Source organism: Neovison vison, chromosome 7, assembly GCF_020171115.1.
Source record: "Neovison vison isolate M4711 chromosome 7, ASM_NN_V1, whole genome shotgun sequence".
Classification (NCBI taxonomy): Eukaryota; Metazoa; Chordata; class Mammalia; order Carnivora; family Mustelidae; genus Neogale; species Neogale vison.
In genome coordinates, this window is record NC_058097.1 from 68,476,539 (window position 1) to 68,498,299 (window position 21,761).

Sequence of the window (21,761 nt, forward strand, 5' to 3'; positions counted from 1 at the left end):
TGCAGGACAGTCGAGTCTTATTGGGTGTTTCCAGGATGCCCCAAATGGAAAGACTCGAGATCAGGGGCCTAAGCATGGATGCCTGGAATCGCCACCTCACATTCCCACTGGCTACTTGGGGCAAGGCAGGCTCAATCTGCAGGCTCTTGGATGAGCTATCCAGAGGGCTGAGTTGAAATGGACTCTCCTGAGGATGAGTCATAATGTGGGTTGGTGGCCATGGAGACCTTGGAATGTGGCAGTGGCTCAGGGACTCTGCAGGATTCTCCAACCCAAAGGGTTTGACACAGCTCCTACAAGGAAGCTTCCCATGTGGAGACGAGAGGTGTTCTGTTTGGTGCCTCAGGAAAGCACCATATGCTGGTCTTTGAATGCAGGCCTCTTAGGAGTGACACCTGGAAACCAAAGCAAGAGTTCAGATTCGGGCCTAGGGGCCTGTCCGGTTCAATCTTTTGTCTCTGCAGACATCTGTCTGTGTGTCTGTGTGGAGGTAGTTGCCCAGAATGTGTTAGGATGCCCCTGTTTGTCCAGGGTGGCTTACAGTAGTGGGATGTCTTGGGGCCTTTAGGTTTCTCCTATTCTGTGGGGTTGTGGGAAATGGAATGGGCACAGTCTCCTAGGAGAGAGTAGGAAAGTCCTGTGGTGTGGCTCCAGATTCCCCAGCCTGGAGGCTGTGTTACCTATGGCTGTGGGGACAGACGTCCAAAACCACAAACTCGGCTGAGGTTTGGGGCCGAGGTTATGGCAGGAGTGATCTACAGTCCATGAGGGGAGCGCTTCACAATTAGAAAAGAGGGCGAGTGAGAGGCGGTCATTCAGGTTTATGTCTCTGGATGTTGTATTCACGATGGTCGTTTAATGTAGGGGTGGCCTCATGGGCTGTGGAAGAGTCTCCCTCTCTGGTGATTTGCCCAGCTCCCAAGTGTTTGGGGTTATTCTGTGGGAAATGAGGAGTCCTGTTTTCTGCCTCATGTGACCCCCCAATAAAGGGATTCTAGAGCAAAACACTAGAGAAAACTGGAATACCTGCCCTCTTGTTAGGCCTGGGGGCCTATGAGCATGTCAAGCCCCATATGCGGGCTCTTGGTCCAGCCACTGAGAGGTGTTACTTGAATAGTGGCCTCACACTGAGGGTCACAATGCGTGTTTGTGCCCAAGGCGGCACTCAATATTGGGCGGGGCCTCACTGAGCATGCAGGTTTCTCCTACACTGAACCTTGGACATGCCACCTTCAAGGTTTCTTGCCATGGGGAAGGAGGAGTTCTGATTTCTGCATCACGTTCACCTCTGGGCAGTGATTGGAGATAAGGTCTAGGTTCTGAAGCCTGAAAACCTAGGTTGGGAAGAGATGACGACCTAAGGCCATGGCGGGTCCAATGTGTTCAGTTTGGGGCCAGCTTTCTGTGTATCGTTCAGGAGGTCTGTGCTCAGGCTGTGCCAGACAGGGCATTAGTGCCCAGATATGCTGCATAATTGGAGTACAGTTGAGTGGCGTGCAGAAGATAATCATTTGGGGTTTCTCAGTAGCCCCATAGGGCAAAATTTTTCTTCTGGAGGGCAGGCAAAGTGCTGCATTCTGGCGCCGGAATTGACAAATTGAAGGGCTTTTGGGCCAGGAGTCTGAAGACGTAAGTTTGAGAACATAAGCTTGGCTTTGGTTTCGGGGCAAGGGCACAGCAGGCACACTCTGCAGAGCTGAATCAAGATCTCGTGCATCATATCAGGGCGAGGTTCAGATGTTGGCTCAGGTTGAACTTTCTGCCCATGATGGCCCCTTTCTGAAGGGGGGTCATCACGAGGCCATGGGGGTTTTCCCATAATAGGAGTAGTGAGATGCTCCGAACCACAAAGATTTTCTGCTGGTCAATTGAAACCTGTTGGATGTCTCCAGGACATCCCATATGGAACGACTCCAGAGCAGGGTTCTAAGGATGGATGCCTGGGCATCCCACCTGGCATCCCAATTTTCTCCTAGTGAGAGGAAACGTTTGATCTGCTGGCTCTGGTGTAGCAACCGATGGGGCTGAGTCGAAATGGTTTTTCCTGAGGATGGGTCATAATGTGGGTTTGTGTCCATGGAGACCTTGGAATAGGGTGGTGGCACTTGAAGGATTCTCTTAACCGAGGTTTTGACACAGCTCCAACAAGCAAGTTTCCCATGGGGAGACAAGATTTGTTCTCATTGGTGCTTCAGTAACCGCCCATATTCTGGTATTAGAAACCAGAACTCTGAGGAGAGATGCCTGGAAACCAAAGCAATTGATCCGATTAGGGCCTAGGGTCCTATCCGGTTTAATCTTCTTCTCTTGGTTCATATGTCTAAGGGTCTGAGTGGTGATAGTTCCTCAGCTGGTGTAAGATCGCCCCTGTTCATCCCGGGCAGTCTACACTATTGGGATGGCCTCAGTGACTTTGGAGGTTTCTCCTAATTTGCAAGTTTGTGCCAATGAAAAGGGCAGAATTCCTTTGGGGAGGGAAGGCATAGTCCTGAGGTGTGGCTTCAGGGGCCCAAGCATGGAGGATGTGTGGGTCAGAGCTGTGGGGACAGGAGTCTGAAAACAGAAACTTGGCTTAGGTTTGGGGACGTAGGTATGGGAGGCCCGATCTACAGACCTTGAGGAGAACTTTTCAGGATATGAACAAAGGGTGAGTGTGAGGTGCTTGCTCAGGCTTTTGTCTCTGGATTTTGTGTCACTGATGGCCATGGAATGTTGAGGTGGCCTCATGGGCCATGGATGAGTCTCCCTCTCTGGGGATTCTGCCTTATCCCAATATTTTGGGGTCATTCTGTGGAATGGGAGGAGTCCTTTCTGATTTTTTACCTCAAGTGTGCCTCTAAAAGAGGGATTCCAGAGATGAGCCGTGGGGAGGGGCGACTGGACATCCCGAACTCTGGTTAAGATTGGTTACCTAGGGGCATGGCAAGCCCCATATGCGGGACCTTGGTCCAGCCACTGAGAGGTCTTACTTGGGGACAGGGCTCACACTGAGGGTCACAATGCATGCTTGTGCCCAACGGAGGCCTCAAGCAAGGGCGGGGACTCATGGGCCACGCTGGTTTCTCCTACACTGAACTTTGAAGAACATGCCAACCACAAGTTTTCTTTCCATGGGGAAGGAGGAATTCTGATTAATGCATCATGTTCACTCCTGGGCAGTGATTGGAGATAAGGTCTAAGTTCTGAAGCCTGAAAACCGAGGTTGGGAATAGATGATGACCTAAGGCCATGGCGGGTCCAATGTGCTCAGTGTGCGGTCAGCTGTCTGGGTGTTGGTCAGGAGGTCTGGGATCAGGCTGTGTCAGACATTGCATTATTGCCCAAGTTAGACTATATAATTGGGTACAGTCGAGTGCCATGTAGTTTTATCCTCATTTAAGGTGTCTGGGAAGCTCATTAGGGCAACATTTTTCTTCTGGAGAGCAGGCAGAGTGCTGCACTGTGGGTCCAAAATTGCCAAACTTGAGGGCTAGGGGTTCAGGAGTGTGAGGACGGAAGTCTGAGAAAACAAGCTAGACTTAGGTTTCAGGGCGAGGTCATGGCAGGCACCCTCTGCAGATCTGAATCGAGATCTTGTGCATCTGAAGTCAGGGCGAGGATCAGAAGTTGGCTCAGGTTGGTGTTTCTGTCCATGATGTCCCCTTCATGAAGGAGGGGGAATCTTGACGCCGTGGAGATTTTCCCACGTTGGGAGTTCTGGGATGCTCCAAACTGCAAGGATTCCTTCTGCGGGACAATTGAGACCTGTTGGGCAGCTCCAGGACGTCCCATATGGAATGACTCCAGAGCACCATTCTAAGGATTGATGCCTGGGCAGCCTGCCTCCAATTCCAATTGTCTCCTAGAAACAAGACAGGTTCTATCTGATGGCTCTGTGGGAGGAACTGGGGAGGCTGAATTGAAATGGACTCTCCTGAGGATGGGTCCTAATGTGTGTTTGTGTCCATGAGGACCTTGTAATGGGGCGGTGGCACCGGGACCCTGAGGATTCTCCTAAGATTTTGACACAGCTCCAACACACAAGTTTCCATGTGGAGACAAGATTTGTTCTGATTGGTGCCTCAGGAAACCCCCGTATGTTGATATTGGAAACAGGCCTCTGAGAAGAGATATCTGGAAACCAAAGCAATGGATCCTATTATGGCCTAGGGGCCTGTCTGGTTCAATCTTCTCTGGGGACATCCATCTACTGTATGAATGGAGGTAGATGCTCAGCTGGTGTTACCGCCCTTGTTTGTCCCGGGCGACCTACACTATTGGAATGGCCTCGGGAAAATTGGAGGTTTCTTCTAATTTGTACGATTGTGGACAATGGAATGGGCAGAATTCCCGTGGAGTGGGCAGGCACAGTCCTACTGTGCGGCTCCAGGGGCCCCAGGCTGGAGGGTTTGTGGGCCAGAAGTATAAAAAACAAACTCAGCATAGGTTTGGGTACATAGGTATGGCACGCCTGATCTACAGACCGTGAGGAGAACTCTTTGGGATATGAAGAAAGAGTGAGTGTGAGGTACTTATTCAGGCTTTTGTCTCTGGATTTTATGGCCGTGGAATGTCGGGGAGGACTCATGGGCCATGGACAAGTCTTCCTCTCTGTGGTTTTGGCCCGATCCCAATTGTCTTGGGTCAATCTGTGGGACGGGAGGAATCCTTCAGTTTTGTTACCTCAGGTGACCCACCAAAAGAGGGATTTCAAAGCAGAGCCCTGGGGAGGGGCGAATGGACAACTCGAACTATGGTTAAAAATTTGGGCCTAGCGGCATGTCAAGACCAATATACCGTCTCTTGGTCCAGCCACTGAGAGTCCTTACTTGAGGACTGGGCTCACGCTGAGAGTCACAATGCGTGTTTATGACCATTGCTGCCCTCAGGCATGGGCAGGGCCTCATGGGCCACACTGGTTTCAACTACACTGAAAGTTGGACAACATGCCAACCATGAAGATTCTTCTACAAGACCTTTGAGACCTGTTGGTTGGCTCCTTAAAATCTAGGTTGGGAAGAGATGAGGAGCTAAGGCCATGGCAGGTCTGATGTGCTCGGTGTGCGTTCAGCTGTCTGGGTTTTGGTCAGGAGGTCTGGGCTTAGGCTGTGTCAGACATTGCATTATTGCCCAGGTTTAGACTATATAATTTGGGTACTGTAGAGTGCTATGTAGGCCTATCCTCATTTGGGGCTTCTGGGAAGCTCCATATGGCAACATTTTTCATCAGGAAGGCAGGCAGAGTGCTGGATTGTGGGTCGGGAATTGCCAAACTTGAGGGCTTGGGGGACAGGAGTGTGAATATGGAAGTCTGAGAAAATAAGCTAGACTTAGGTTTCAGGGAGAAGGCAAGGCAGGCACACTCTGCAGAGCTGACTAGAGATCTCGTGCATCTGAAGTCGGCGAGGATCAGACTTTGGATCAGGTTGGAGTTCCTGTCCATGATTTCCCCTTCATAAAGGGGGAGGCATCACAAAGCCATCGAGGTTTTCCCACGTTGGGAGTTGTGAGATGCTCCAAAATGCAAGGATTCCTTTTGCAGGACATTTGAGACAAGTTGGATGGCTCCAGGATGTCCCATTCAGGATGACGCCAGAGCAGGTTTCTAAGGATGGATGCCTGGGCAGCCCGCCTCGCATTCCAGTTGTCTCCTAGCAACAAGAGAGCTTCGATCTGCTGGCCCTGGGGGAGCAACCAAGGGGGCTGAGTTGAAATGGAATCTCCTGCGGTTGGGTACTAATGTGGGTTTGTGTCCATGGAGACTTTGGAATCGGGTGGTGGCACCGGGGCCGTGAAGGATTCTCCTAACCAGATTTTGAGACAGCTCCAAAGAGCAAGTATCCCATGTGGAGACAGGATTTGTTGTAATTGGTGCCTCATGAAACCCCCTTATGCTGCTATTGGAAAGCAGGCCTCTGAGGAGAGATATCTGGAAACCACAGCAATGGATCCGATTAGGGCCTAGGGGCCTGTCCGGTTCAATCTTCTTCTCTGGCAACATCTGTCTATGGTATGAGTGGAGGTAGTTGCTCAACTGGTGTCAGACCTCCCCTGTTTTTCTGGGCGGCCTACACTATTGTGATGGCCTCGGGGACAATGGAGGTTTCTCCTAATTTATACGATTATGGACAATGAAAGGGGCAGGATTCCCATGTGGTGGACAGGCACAGACCTGATGTGTAGATCCAGGTTCCCCGTCCTGGAGGGTGTGTGGCCACAAATGTGGGGACAGATGTTTGAAAACATAAGCTCAGCTTAAGTTTGAGGATGTAGGTATGGCAGGCCCGATCTACAGACTGTGAGGAGAACTCTTAGGGATATTAATTAAGAGAGAGTGTGAGGCGCTTGCTCAGACTTTTGTCTCTGGATTTTGTGTCAGCGATGGCCGTGGAATGTCGGGGAGGCATAATAGGCCATGGATGAGGCTTCCTCTATGCGGATTTGGCCCGATCCCAATAGTTTTGGGTCAATCTGTGGGATGGGAAGAGTCCTTTCAGTTTTGTTACCTCAGGTGTCCCACCAAAAGAGGGATTCCAGAGCATAGCCCTGGGGAGGGGTGACTGGAAAACCAGAAATCTGGTTAAAAATTGGGGCCTAGGGGCATGGAAAGCCCAATATGCCTTCTAATGGCCCAGCCACTGAGAGGCCTTCCTTGAGGACACAACTCACACTGAGGGTCACAGTGAGTGTTTGTAACGAACATGGCCCTCAAGCATGGGCAGGGCCTCATGGGTGACCCTGGTTTCAACTACATTGAACGTTGGACAACATGCCAACCTCTTGGTTTCTTGCTATGGGGAAGGAGTTCTGATTTCTGCATCATGTTCAACCCTGGGCAGTGATTGGAGATAAGGTCTAGGTTCTGAAGCCTGAAAACCGAGTTTGGGAAGAGATGACAAACTAAGGCCATGTCGAGTCCAATGTGCTCAGTTTGCAGCCAGCTAGCTGGGTGTTGGTAGGGAGGTCCAGGCTCAGGCTGTGTCAGAGAGGGCATTTGTGCCCAAAGCAGCCTGTATAATTGGTGTACAGTCAAGTGGCATGCAGGTTGATCCTCATTTGGGGTTTCTGGGTAGCCCCATAGGGCAATGTTTTTCTTCTGGAGGGCACGAAGAGTGTTGCATTGTAGTTCTGGAACTGCCAAACTAGAGGGCTTGTGGGTCAGGAGTGTGAGGACGGAAGTCTGAGATCACAAGCTAGGCTTAGGTTTCTGGGCAAGGGCATGGCAGGCACACTCTGTAGAGCTAAATCGAGATCTCGTGCATCTGAAGTCAGGGTGAGGATCAGACGATCGCTCAGGTTAGAGTTTCTGTCCCTGATGGCCTGTTCATGAAGGGGGGGGTTGGATCACAAGTCCATGGAGGTTTTCCCACGATGGGAGTTGTGGTATGCTCCAAACTTCAAAGATTCTTCTTCAGGACATTGAGACCTGTTGGTTGGCTACAGGATGTCCCATACGGACCAACTCCAGAGCAGGGTTCTAAGGATGGATGCCTGAGCAGCGGGCCTTGCATTCCAATTGTCTCCTAGCGACAAGACAGCTTCGATCAGTTGGCTCTGGGGGAGCAACCTAAGGGGCTGAGTTGAAATGGAATCTCCTGTGGTTGGGTTCTAATGTGGGTTTGTGTCCATGGAGACTTCAGAATGGGGCGGTGGCACCGGGGCCCTGAAGGCTTCTCCTAACCAGAGATTTTGAGACAGCTCCAAAGAGCAAGTATCCCACGTGGAGGCAATATTTGTTCCAACTGGTGCCTCAGGAAACCCCCATATGCTGGTATTGGAAAGCAGGCCTCTGAGGAGAGATACCTGGAATCCACAGCAATGGATCCGATTAGGGCCATAGGGCCTGTCCCGTTCAATCGTCTTTTTTGGTGACATCTGTCTATGGTGTGAGTGGAGGTAATTGCTCAGATGTTGTCAAACCGCCCCAGTTTGTCCGGGCAGCCTACACTATTGGGATGGCGTTGGGGACTTTGGAGGTTTCTCGCAATTTGTACAATTATGGACAATGGAATGGGCAGAATTCCCGTGGAGTTGGCAGGCACAGACCTGATGCGTGACTCCAGGGGTCCCAGCCTAGAGGATGTGTGGGCCAGGACTGTGGGGACAGATGTCTGAAAACAGAAACTCAGCTTAGGTTTGGGACCCTAGGTATGGCAGGCCCGATCTACTGACCGTGAGAAGAACTCTTCGGGATATGAAGAAAGGGTGACTGTGAGGCGCTTGCTCAGGCTTTTGTCTCTGGATTTAGTGTCAACAATGGCCGTGGAATGTCGGGGAGGAATCATGGGCCATAGACGAGTCTTCCCCTGTGTGGATTTGGCCCGATCTCAATTATTTTGGGTCAATCTGTGGGATGGGAGGAGTCCTTTCAGTTTTGTTACCTCAGGTGTCCCAACAAAAGAGGGATTCCAAAGCAGAGCCCTGGGGAGGGGCGACTGGAAAACCAGAAATCTGGTTAAAAATTGGGGCCTAGGGGCATGGCAAGCCCAATATACCTTCTAATGGTCCAGCCACTGAGATGCTTTTTTTGAGGACAGAGCTCTTGCTGAGGGTCACAATGAGTGTTTATGCCCTTGTTTTGCTACAGCATGAGTGGTGACTCATCGTGCACGCTGGTTTCTCCTACACTGAACGTTGGACAACATGCCAAACACAAGTATTCTTGCCATGGGGAAGTAGTAGTTCTGATTTCTGCATCTCATTCACCCCTGGGCAGTGATTAAAGATAAGGTCTAGGTTGTGAAGCCTGTAAACCAAGGTTGGAAGAGATGACAACCTACGGCCATGTCGGGTCCGATGTGCTCAGTGTGGAGCCAGCTGTCTGGGTGTTGGTCGGGAGGTTCAGGCTTAGGCTATGTTAGATAGGGCATTAGTGCCCAGGATAGATTTTATAATTGGGGTACAGTCGAGTGCCGTGCAGGTTGATCCTCATATGGCGTTTCTGGGTAGCCCCAAGGGCAACGTTTTTCTTCTGGAGGGCAGGCAGAGTGCTGCACTGTGGCTCCAGAATTGCCAAACTGGAGGACTTTTAGGCCCAGAGTGTGAGGACTGAAGTCCGAGAACACAAGCTAGGCATAGGTTCGGGGCGGGGGCACTGAAGGCACACTCTACAGAGCTGAAACGAGATCTTGTACACCTGAAGTCAGGGCGAGGATCAGACGTTGGCTCAGTTTGGAGATTCTGTCCGTGGTGGCCCCTTCAGGAAGGAGGGTGGGGCAACACAACGCCATGAAGTTTTTCTCTCGATGGGAGTTTTGAGATGCTCTAAACCGCTAGAATTCCTTCTGCAAGACAATTAGACATGTTGGATGGCTTAAAGACGTCCCATACGTAACAACTCCAGAACAGTGCTCTAAAATTTGATGCCTGGGCAGGCCTCTTCAAATTACAATTGTCTCCTTGGGACAAGAGAAGTTCAATCTGCTGGCTCTGGGGGAATAAATGAGGGGGATGTGTTGAAATGGACTCTCCTGTGGATGGATCATAATATGGAGACCTTGGAATGGGGCGGTGGCACTGGGACCCTGAAGCATTCTCCTAACCGGAAGTTTTGACCCAGCCCCAACTAGCAAGTTTCTAATGTGGAGACGAGATGTGTTCTGATTGGTGCCTCAGGAATCCCAGGTATGCTGGTATTGGAAACCATTCCTCTGTGGAGATACCTAGAAACCAAAGCAATGGATCCGATTAGGACCTAGTGGCCTGTCCGGTTCAATCTTCTTCATGGGGGGCATCTGTCTACGGTTCTGAGTGGAGGTAGTTGCTTAGCTGGTGTGAGATCAACCCTGTTTGTCCTGGGGGGCCAACACTATTGGGATAGCCTCAGGCACTTTGGAGGTTTCTCCTAATTTATATGGTTGTGGCCAGTGGAATGGGCAGAATACACTTGAAGAGAGGGGGGACAAGATGGCGGGGTACTAGGAAGAGGCGTCTTTTCAGCTGGTACCCCAAAGTGAGCTGATTACCTACCAAAGAACTCTGATCACCCATGAAATCAGCCTGAGATCAGAATTATACACGTCTGGATCTCTACAGGGGCAGAAGACGCCAGTGAGCAGGTAAAGCGGAATGGGAACAGCGGACTGATATCGGAAGATAAACAAAAGGGGGAGGGAGCCACCAGAGGCGACCGGTGCGAAAGAAATACCCCGATACGAGCGAGAGTGCCCTGCGTCTGGGGACCAGCATTAACTCGGAGACTGGTTGAAAGCACTCCAAAAGAGCAAAGGATCGCGGGGGCAAATTGTGGGAATCGGGGCGGCTAGGGACAGGGGCTTGAGTCCCCGGTCCCAGACGGCCTCCCCGGCGCGGAGGCAGAGAGAGTGCGGCGGAGAAACCGGCTCCTGGTCCCTAAGCCGCCAGCGTGCCCCAGAGCGCGGGGTTCCGGCTCCTGTGAGGGGATGGGAGCCGGTCTGCAGAACGCGCGCTAGCCCTACCACAAAGCTTGAGATGCGCGTGCACGTCGCTCCAGCTCTCCTGGGTTTCTAAGGCCCTGGGGCGCTTCTTGACCCGGGCCATTGTTTCAAAGTCTAAGCCGCGCGCCCGCGAAACTCTTTCCCGGACAGAGGCACGCAAAAGCCCAGACTGCGGCTTACGGACCAGCGCCCCGTTCTCAGTGCCCCAGACGCGCGCCCGACCCACAGCCGCCTCTGAAAAGAGGTGCGCGCAAGCTGGGCACTCCCAGCCCCGGCCAGCGGCAAAATCTCAGTGTGCGATCGCTGCTTGGAACCTCTCTGGCGGTCAGGAGCTCCCAGACAGCCGCCACTGCCTTGGCTTTGGGGACGAGCAAAAGATCCTGCGCCCCCAGGGTCTTTAACTTGGAACCTGCACTGCCAGCGTCCAAGGGGGAATTTATTCAGCTTCTGCACCCAGACTGAGGCTTCTGAGACGGAGATCAGGAAGTGTTCCAGGGTGCACCTTGACTGCACCAGAGTTGATACATCCAGCTACATCTGTTCAGTCTTCTCCCACCAAAATGACTAGGAGGAGGAATGCCCAACAGAAGAAAAATACAGAGGATGGACCTTCCGCAACAGAGCTAACGGCTATCAACATAGACAATATGTCGGAAAGAGAATTCAGGCTAACAATTATCCAGGCAATAGCTAGGTTGGAGAAAGCCATGGATGACCAAACAGAATTGATTAGGGCCGAACTGAAAGCGACCAGACAGGATGTTCACAATGTTAGGGCGGAGCTTAAAGCTACCAGGGAGGAGGTCCACAATGCTCTCAATGAGTTCCAATCCAATCTAAACTCTCTCAAAGCTAGGGTAACTGAGACAGAAGATAGAATTAGTGATCTGGAAGACAAACAGATAGAGAGAAAGGATCAGGAGGAAGCCTGGAACAAACAGCTTAGATCCCACGAAAGCAGAATTAGGGAAATAAGTGATGCCATGAAGCGTTCCAACGTCAGAATTATTGGAATTCCTGAAGGGGAGGAGAAAGAAAGAAGTCTAGAAGATGTTGTGGAACAAGTCCTTCATGAAAACTTTCCGAGTCTCGCGAATGAAACCAGCGTTCATGTACTAGAGGCTGAACGGTCTCCACCCAAGATTATACACTCCAAAAAAACATCACGACACCTGATAGTCAAATTGAGAAATTATAATTGTAGGTATAATCTCTTGAAAGCTGCCAGGGCAAAGAGGCTCCTTACTTACAGAGGGAAGCCCATCAGAATAACGTCAGACCTGTCCACAGAGACCTGGCAAGCCAGAAGAGGCTGGCAAGATATATTCAGGGCACTAAATGAGAAGAACATGCAGCCAAGAATACTTTATCCAGCAAGACTGACATTCAAAATGGATGGAGAGATAAAGAGTTTCCAAGACCGGCAAGACTTAAAAGACTATGCAACCACCAAGCCGATACTGCAGGAAATATTAAGGGGGGTTCTATAAAAGAGGAAAAATCCCAAGAATAGCATTGAACAGAAATATAGAGACAGTCTACAGAAAGAAAGACTTCAAAGGTAACTCGATGTCAATAAAAACGTATCTATCAATAATCACTCTCAATGTGAATGGCCTCAATGCACCCATAAAACGGCACAGGGTTGCAGATTGGATAAAACGACAGGACCCATCCATATGCTGTCTACAAGAGACCCATTTTGAACCTAAAGATACACGCAGACTGAAAGTGAAGGGGTGGAGAAGCATCTTTCATGCCAATGGGACTCAAAAGAAGGCTGGGGTAGCGATTCTCATATCAGATAAATTAGACTTCAAACTAAAGACTGTAGTCAGAGATACAGAAGGACACTACATAATCCTTAAAGGGACTATCCACCAAGATGATCTAACAATTGTAAATATCTATGCTCCCAATATGGGAGCAGCCAATTACTTAAGAAAACTGTTAATCAAGATAAAGAGTCATATTGATATGAATACACTAATCGTAGGTGATCTTAACACGCCTCTTTCAGAATTAGACAGATCATCGAAGCAGAAAATCAATAAAGAAACAAGAGCATTGAACGACACATTGGACCAGATGGACCTCATAGATATATACAGAACATTCCACCCTAAAACAGCAGAATACTCATTCTTCTCAAGTGCACACGGAACCTTCTCCAGAATAGACCACATACTGGGTCACAAATCAGGACTCAGCCGATACCAAAAGACTGAGATTATTCCCTGCATATTCTCAGATCACAATGCTTTGAAACTGGAGCTCAATCACAAGGAAAAGTTCCGAAGGAACTCAAACACCTGGAAGCTAAAGACCACCTTGCTTAAGAATGCTTGGATCAACCAGGAGATCAAAGAAGAACTGAAACAATTCATGGAAACCAATGAGAATGAAGACACTTCGGTCCAAAACCTATGGGATACAGCAAAGGCGGTCCTAAGGGGAAAATATATAGCCATCCAAGCCTTGCTCAAAAAAATTGAAAAATCCAGAACACACCAGCTGTCTCTACACCTTAAAGAACTGGAGGATCAACAACAAATCAAACCAACTCCACACATAAGAAGGGAAATCATCAAGATTAGAGCTGAGATCAATGAGGGAGAAACCAGAGATACAGTAGAACGTATCAATGAAACTAGAAGCTGGTTTTTTGAAAGAATCAATAAGATCGATAAGCCACTGGCTACACTAATCCAAAAGAAAAGAGAGAAATCCCAAATTCATAAAATTATGAATGAAAGGGGAGAGATCACAACTAACACCAAGGAAGTAGAAACAATCATCAGAAGTTACTACGAACAGTTATATGCCAATAAGCTTAGCAACCTAGATGAAATGGATGCATTCCTGGAAAAATATAAACTACCAAAATTGAACCAGGAAGAAATCGACAACCTGAATAGACCGATATCTAATAACGAGATTGAAGCAGTGATCAAAAATCTCCCAAAAAACAAGAGCCCAGGACCTGACGGATTCCCTGGGGAATTCTACCAAACCTTCCAAGAAGAAATAACACCTATTCTCCTGAAGCTGTTTCAAAAAATTGAAGCAGAAGGAAAACTTCCAGACTCTTTCTATGAAGCCAGCATTACCCTGATCCCCAAACCAGGCAAGGACCATACCAAAAAGGAGAATTTCAGACCAATATCACTGATGAATATGGATGCTAAGATTCTCAACAAGATACTAGCCAACAGGATCCAACAACACATTAAAAAGATTATCCACCATGATCAGGTGGGATTCATCCCTGGGCTACAAGGATGGTTCAACATTCGTAAATCAATCAATGTGATACAACAAATTAATATGAGAAGAGAGAAGAACCACATGGTCCTCTCAATTGATGCAGAAAAAGCATTTGACAAAATCCAACATCCGTTCCTGATTAAAACGCTTCAAAGTATAGGGATAGAGGGAACATTCCTGAACCTCATCAAATCTATCTATGAAAGACCCACAGCAAATATCATCCTCAATGGGAAAAAGCTTGCAGCCTTCCCGTTGAGATCAGGAACAAGACAAGGATGCCCACTTTCACCACTCTTGTTCAACATAGTATTAGAAGTCCTAGCAACAGCAATCAGACAACAGAGAGAAATAAAAGGTATCCAAATTGGTAATGAAGAAGTCAAACTCTCTCTCTTCGCAGATGACATGATTCTTTATATGGAAAACCCAAAAGACTCCACCCCCAAACTACTAGAACTCATACAGCAATTCAGCAGCGTGGCAGGATACAAAGTCAATGTGCAGAAATCAGTGGCTTTCTTATACACTAACAAGGAAAATACAGAAAGGGAAATTAGAGAATCGATTCCATTTACTATAGCACCAAGAACCATAAGATACCTGGGAATAAACCTAACTAAAGAGGTAAAGGATCTATACTTGAGGAACTATAGAACACTCATGAAAGAAATTGAAGAAGACACAAAAAGATGGAGGACCATTCCATGCTCTTGGATCGGAAGAATAAACATCGTTAAAATGTCTATACTGCCTAGAGCAATCTATACTTTTAATGCCATTCCGATCAAAATTCCACCGGCATTCTTCAAAGAGCTGGAGCAAATAATCCAAAAATTTGTATGGAATCAGAAGAGACCCCGAATCGCTAAGGAAACGTTGAAAAACAAAAATAAAGCTGGCGCCATCACCTTACCTGATTTCAAGCTTTATTACAAAGCTGTGATCACCAAGACAGCATGGTACTGGCATAAAAACAGACACATAGACCAGTGGAACAGAGTAGAGAGCCCTGATATGGACCCTCAACTCTATGGTCAATTAATCTTCGACAAAACAGGAAAAAATATACAGTGGAAAAAAGACAGTCTCTTCAATAAATGGTGCTGGGAAAGCTGGACAGCTATATGTAGAAGAATGAAACTCGACCATTCTCTTACACCGTACACAAAGATCAACTCAAAATGGATAAAAGACCTCAACGTGAGACAGGAATCTATCAGAATCTTAGAGGAGAACATAGGCAGTAATCTCTTCGATATCAGCCACAGCAACTTCTTTCAAGATACGTCTCCAAAGGCAAAGGAAACAAAAGCGAATATAAACTTCTGGGACTTCATCAAAATCAAAAGCTTCTGCACAGCAAAGGAAACAGTCAAAAAAACAAAGAGGCAACCCACGGCATGGGAGAAGATATTTGCAAATGACAGTACAGAAAAAAGGTTGATATCCAGGATCTATAATGAACTCCTCAAACTCAACCCACACGAAACAGACAAACACATCAAAAAATGGGCAGAAGATATGAACAGACACTTCTCCAATCAAGAAATACAAATGGCTATCAGACACATGAAAAAATGCTCATCATCATTAGCCCTCAGGGAGATTCAAATTAAAACCACATTGAGATATCACCTTACACCAGTTAGAATGGCCAAAATTAACAAAACAGGAAACAACATGTGTTGGAGAGGATGTGGAGAAAGGGGAACCCTCTTACACTGTTGGTGGGAATGCAAGTTGGTGCAGCCTCTTTGGAGAACAGTGTGGAGATTCCTCAAGAAATTAAAAATAGAGCTTCCCTATGACCCTGCAATTGCACTCCTGGGTATTTACCCCAAAGATACAGATGTCGTGAAAAGAAGGGCCATCTGTACCCCAATGTTTATAGCAGCAATGGCCACAGTCGCCAAACTATGGAAAGAACCAAGATGCCCTTCAACGGATGAATGGATAAGGAAGATGTGGTCCATATACACTATGGAGTATTATGCCTCCATCAGAAAGGACGAATATCCAACTTTTGTAGCAACATGGACAGGACTGGAAGAGATTATGCTGAGTGAAATCAGTCAAGCAGAGAGAGTCAATTATCATATGGTTTCACTCATTTGTGGAGCATAACCAATAGCATGGAGGACAAGGGGCGTTAGAGAGTAGTAGGGAATTTGGGTAAATTGGAAGGGGAGGTGAACCATGAGAGACTATGGACTCTGAAAAACAGTCTGAGGGGTCTGAAGTGGCGGGTGGGTGGGAGGTTGGGGTACCAGGTGGTGGGTATTATAGAGGGCACAGCTTGCATGGAGCACTGGGTGTGGTGAAAAAATAATGAATACTGTTTTTCTGAAAATAAATAAATTGGGAAAAAAAAAAAAAGAATACACTTGAAGAAGGCATGCACAGTCCTGAAGTGTCCCTCCAGGGACCTCAGCCTGGAGGGTGTGTGGGCCAGGGCTGTGGGGACAGAATTCTGATAACACAATCTTGGCTTAACTTTGGGGACGTAGGCATGGCTGGCCGAATGTACAGACAGTGAGGAGAACTCATTGGGATATGAACAAAGGGCGGGAGTGAGGAGATTGCTCAGGCTTTTGTCTCTGGATTTTGTGTCACCGATGGCTATGAAATGTCGAGGAAGCCTCCTGGGCCATGGATGAGTCTCCATCTCTGGGGATTTGATCCAATCCCAGGAGTTTGGGGTGATTCTGTGGGATGGGAGGAGTCCGTTCTGTTTTTCTACCTCAGGTGTCCCACCAAAAGAGGGATTCCAGAGCATAGCCCTGAGGAGGGGTGAATGGAAGAACTGACCTCTGTTTAAGAATGGGGGCCTAGGGGCATGGCAAGCCCCATATGCGGGCTCTTGGTTCAGCGACTGACAGGCTTTACTTGAGGACAGGACTCACGTTGAGGGTCACAATGCGTGTTTGTGCCCAATGCATCTCTCACACTTGGGTGGGGCCTCATTGGCCATGCTGCTTTCTCCTACACTGAACATTGGAAAACATGCCAACCACTAGGATTCTTGCCACGGGGAAGGAGCAGTTCTGATTTCTGCATCACGTTCACCACTGGGCTTTGATTGGAGTTAAGGTCTAGGTTCTGAAGCCTGAAAAATGAGGTTGGGAAGAGATGACGACCTAAGGTGATGGCAGGTCCGATGTGCTCAGTGTGCAGTCAGCTGGCTGGGTGTCGGTCGGGAGGTCTGGGCTCAGGCTGTGTCAGACAGGGCATTAGTGCTCAGGGTAGACTGTATAATTGGGGTACAGTAGTGTTGCGTGCAGGTTGATCCTCATTTGGGGTTTCTGGGTAGCCCCATAGGGCAACGTTTATCTTCTGGAGCACAGGCAGAGTGCTGCATTGTGGCTCTGGAATTGCCGTCCTGAGGGCTTTTGGGCCAAGAGTGTGAGGACGGAAGTCTGAGAACACAATGTAGCCATATGTTTTGGAGAAAGGGCATGGCAGGCACACTCTGCAGAGCTGAATCGAGATCTCATGCATCTGAAGTTAGGGCAAGGATCAGACAATTGCTCAGGTTGGAGATTCTGTCTGTGGTGGCCCCTTCATGAAGGGGGCGGGGCATCACAAGGCCATGGAGGTTTTCCCATGATGGGAGTTGTGAGATTCTCCAAACCACAAGGATTCCTTATACGGGACCATTGAGACATTTTGGGTGGCTCCAGGACATCCCATAGGGATGAATCCAGAGCAGGGTTCTAAGGATGGATCCCTGGACTGCCCGCCTAGAATTCCGAATTTCTCCTTGCGATAATACAGGTTCGATCTGCTGGTCTGGGGGAGCAACCGAGGACCCTGAGCTGAAATGGACTCCGATATTCCATGGCCATCGTTGACACAAAATCCAGACAAAAACCTGAGCAAACCCTTCACACTCACACTTTGTTCATATCCCGAAGAGTTCTCATGATCTGTAGATCGGGCCTGCCATACCTATGTCCCCAAACTTAAGCCGAGTTGCTGTTTTCAGACTTCTGTCCCCACAGCCCTAGCCCACACACCCTTCAGGCTGGGACCCCTCGAGCCACACCTCAGGACTGTGCCTGCCCTCTCAAAGGGAATTCTTCCCATTGCATTGACCACAACCGAACAAATTAGGAGAAACCGCCAAAGTTCCTGGGGCCATCCCAATAGTGTAGGCCACCCGGAACAAACAGGGGCGATCTGACACCAGCTGAGCAGCTAGCTCCACACAGACCCAGAGACAGATGTCCACAGAGAAGAAGATTGAACCGGACAGGCCCCTAGGCCCTAATCAGATCCATTGCTTTGGTTTCCAGTCATCTCTCCCCAGAGACCTGGTTTCCAATACCATCATATGGGGTTTCTTGAGACACGGATCAGAACAAATGTCATCTCCACATGTTAATTGTGCTTTTTGGAGCTGTGTCAAAACCTCCAGTTAGGAGAATCTTTCAGGGCCCCCGAGCCACTGTCCCATTCCAAGGTCTCCATGGGCACAAACCTCCATTATGACCCATCTGCAGGAAACTCCATTTTGACTCAGCCCCCTCAGTTGCTACCCCAGACCCAGCAGATTGAAAATATCTTTTTGCTAGGAGAAAATTGGAATGTGAGGCATTCTGCCCAGGCATCCATCCTTAGAACACTGCTCTGGAGTTTTTCCCATGGGACGTAGTGGAGCAATCCAACAGACCTCAATTGTACCACAGAATGTATACTTGCAGTTTGGAGTATCTCACAATACCCATCATGGGAAAACCTCAATGGCCTCCTGATGCCCCTCCCCCTCCATGAAGGGGTCATCATGGACAGAAACTCCAATGTGAGCCAACATCTGATTCTCGCCCTGACTTCAGATGCACGAGATCTCAATTTCGCTCTGCAGAGTGTGCCTGCTCTGCCTTTGCACCGAAACCTAAGACTAGCTTGTGCTCTCAGGTTTTCGTCCTCACACTCCTGGCCAAAAAGTCCTCCACTTTGGGAATTCTGGAGACACAATGCAGCACTCTGCCTGCCCTCCAGAAGAAATACGTTGCCCTATGGGGTGACCCAGAAACCTCAAATGAGGATGAACCTGCAGGCCACTCAACTGTACCCCAATTATACAGCTTACCCTGGGCACTAATGCCCTGTTGGACACAGTCTGAGCCCGGAACTCCTGACCGACACTCAGACATCTGGCCACACACTGAGCACATGGCACCTGCCATGGTCTTAAGTCGTCATCTCTTCACACCCTTGGTTTTCAGGCTTCAGAACCTAGATGTTACCTCTGATCACTGCCCAGTAGTGAACATGATGCAGAAATCTGAAATCCTCCTTCCCCATGGCAAGAAACCTTGTGGTTGGCATGTTGTCCAACGTTCAGTGTAGGGGAAAACAGCGTGGACCCTGAGGACCCACCCATGCTTGAGGGCCACGTTGGGCACAAACACTCATTGTGACCCTAAGAGTGAACCCTGTTCTCAAGTAAGGCCACTCAGTGACAGGAACAAGAGCCCGTATATGGGGCTTGCCATGCCCCAAGGCCCCCAATCTTAACCAAAGGTCGAGTTTTCTAGTCGCCCCTCCCCAAGGCTTTGCTCTGGAATCCCACTTTTGGTGGGATACCTTAGGTTAAAAAAAAAAACAAAAAACAAAACAAAACAAAACAAAAAACAGAAAGCATTCCCCTCCAACAGAATGAGCCCAAATTCTTGGTATTGGGCCAAATCCCCAGAGTGGGAGACTTGTCCATGGCCCATATGGCCACTCCGACATTCCACGGCTATTTTTGACACTAAATCCAGAGACAAAAGCCTGAGCAAGTGCCTCACACTCGCCTTTTCTTCATATCCTGAAGAGTTCTCCTCTTGGTCTTTATTTCAGGCTGTCCATACCTTCGTCCCCAACCCTAAGCCAAGTTTGCTTTTTGAGACTTCTGTCCCCACAGCCCTGGCCCACACACCATCCATGCTTGTGTCCCTGGAGACACACATCAAGACTGTGTCTGCCCTATCCAAGGGAATTCTGCCCATTCAATTGACTACAACCCTACAGGTTAGGAGCAACCTCTAAAGTCCCCGTGGCCATCCCAATAGTGTAGGCACCCCGGGACAAACAGTGCGATCTGCCACCAGCTGAACAACTACCTTCACTCAGAGCCAGAGAAAGATGTCCCCAGAGAAGAACATTAACCAGACAGGACCCTAGGCCCAAATCGGATCCATCGCTTTGTTTTCTAGGCATCTATCCCCAGAGGTCTGGTTTCTAATACCACCATATGGGGGTTTCCTGAGGCACTAATCAGAACAAATATCGTCCCTACATGGGAAACTTGCTGTATGGAACTGTATCAAAACTTCCAATTAGAACAATCCTTCAGGGCCCCAGTGCCACCACCCCATTCCAAGGTCTCCATGGACACAAACCCACATTGTTACCTATCCGCAGGAGAGTCCATTTCAACTCAGCTCCCTCAGTTGTTCCCCAGATCCAGAAGATGGTGCCTGTCTTGTCGCTAGGAGACAATTGGAATGTGAGAAGGCTGCACAGGCATCCATCCTTAGAACCCTGCTTCGCAGTCGTTTTATATGGGACGTCCCGGAGCCATCCAACAGGTCTCGACTGTCCCGCAGAAGGAATCCTTGCTGTTTGGAGCATCTCACAAATCTCATAATGGGAAAAAACCCATGGACCCGTGATGCCCCCCACTTCATGAAGGGGCCATTATGGACAGAAACTCCAATATGAGCCAACATCTGATCTTCCCGCTGACTTCAGATGCACAAGATCTCAATTCAGCTCTAAAGAGTGTGTCTGCCATGCCCTTGCCCTGAAACCTGACTAGCTTGTTATCTCAGACTTTCATTATCACACTCCTGTCCCTCAAGCCCTCCAGTTTGGGAAATTCGGACTCACAATGTACCACTCTGCCTTCCCTTCAGAAGAAACACGTTGCCCTTTAGGGCTACCCAGAAACCCCAAATGAGGATCAACCTGCATGCCACTTGACTATACCCCCATTATACAGCCTACCCTGAGCACTAATGCCCTCTCTGACACAGCCTGAGCCCAGACCTCCCAATCGACACCCATACAGCTGACTGTATACTGAGCACAACAGACCCACCATGGCTTTAGGTCGTCATCTCTTCCTAACCTCGGTTTTTGGCTTCAGAACCTAGACTTTATGTCCATTCACTGTCAAGCGGTGAACATGATGCAGAAATCAGAACTCCTTCCCCAATGCGAGAAACCTTGTGATTGGCATGTTGTCCAACATTCAGTGTAGGAGAAACCAGCTTTGCCCTTGAGGACCCGAACATGCTTGACGGCCGCATTGGGCACAAACATGCATTGTGACACTCAGCGTGTGCTCTGTCTTCAAGTAAGGTCTCTCAGTGGCTGGAATAAGAGACCACATATGGGGCATTCATGCCCCTAGGCCCCCATTCTTAACCAGAGTCCGGGTTGTCTAATCTCCCCTCCCCAGGGCTCTGCTCAAGAATCCCTCTTTTGGTGGGAAACCTGAGTTATCAAAACAGTAAGGACTCCTCCCATCCCACAGAATGTCCCCAAACTCTTGGTATTGAACCAAATCCCCAGAGAGGGAGACTCGTTCATGACCCATGAGGCCACCTCGACATTGCACGGCCATCGGTGACACAAAATCCAGAGACAAAAGCCTGAGCAAGCGCCTCACACTCGCCCTTTGTTCATATCCCAAAGAATTCTCCTCATGGTCTATAGATTGGGCCTGCCTAACCTAGCTCCCCAAACCTAAGCCAAGTTTGTGTTTTCAGACTTCTGTCCACACAGCCCTGGCCTACACACCTTCCAGGTTGGAGCAACTGGAGCCACACCTCAGGACTGTGCCTGCCCTCTCCAAGGGAATTTTGCCCATTCCAATGGCGACAACTGTACAAACTTGGAGAAATCTCCAAAATCCCTGGGGTCATCCCAATAGTGTAGGCCTCCTGGGACAAACAGGGGCGATCTGACACCAGGTGAGCAACTACCTCCACTCACACGGGAGACAGATGTCCCCAGAGGAGAACATTAACTGGACAGGCCTCCAGGCCCTAATCCATTGCTTTTGTTTCGAGGCATCTCTCCCCCGAGGCCTGGTTTCCAATA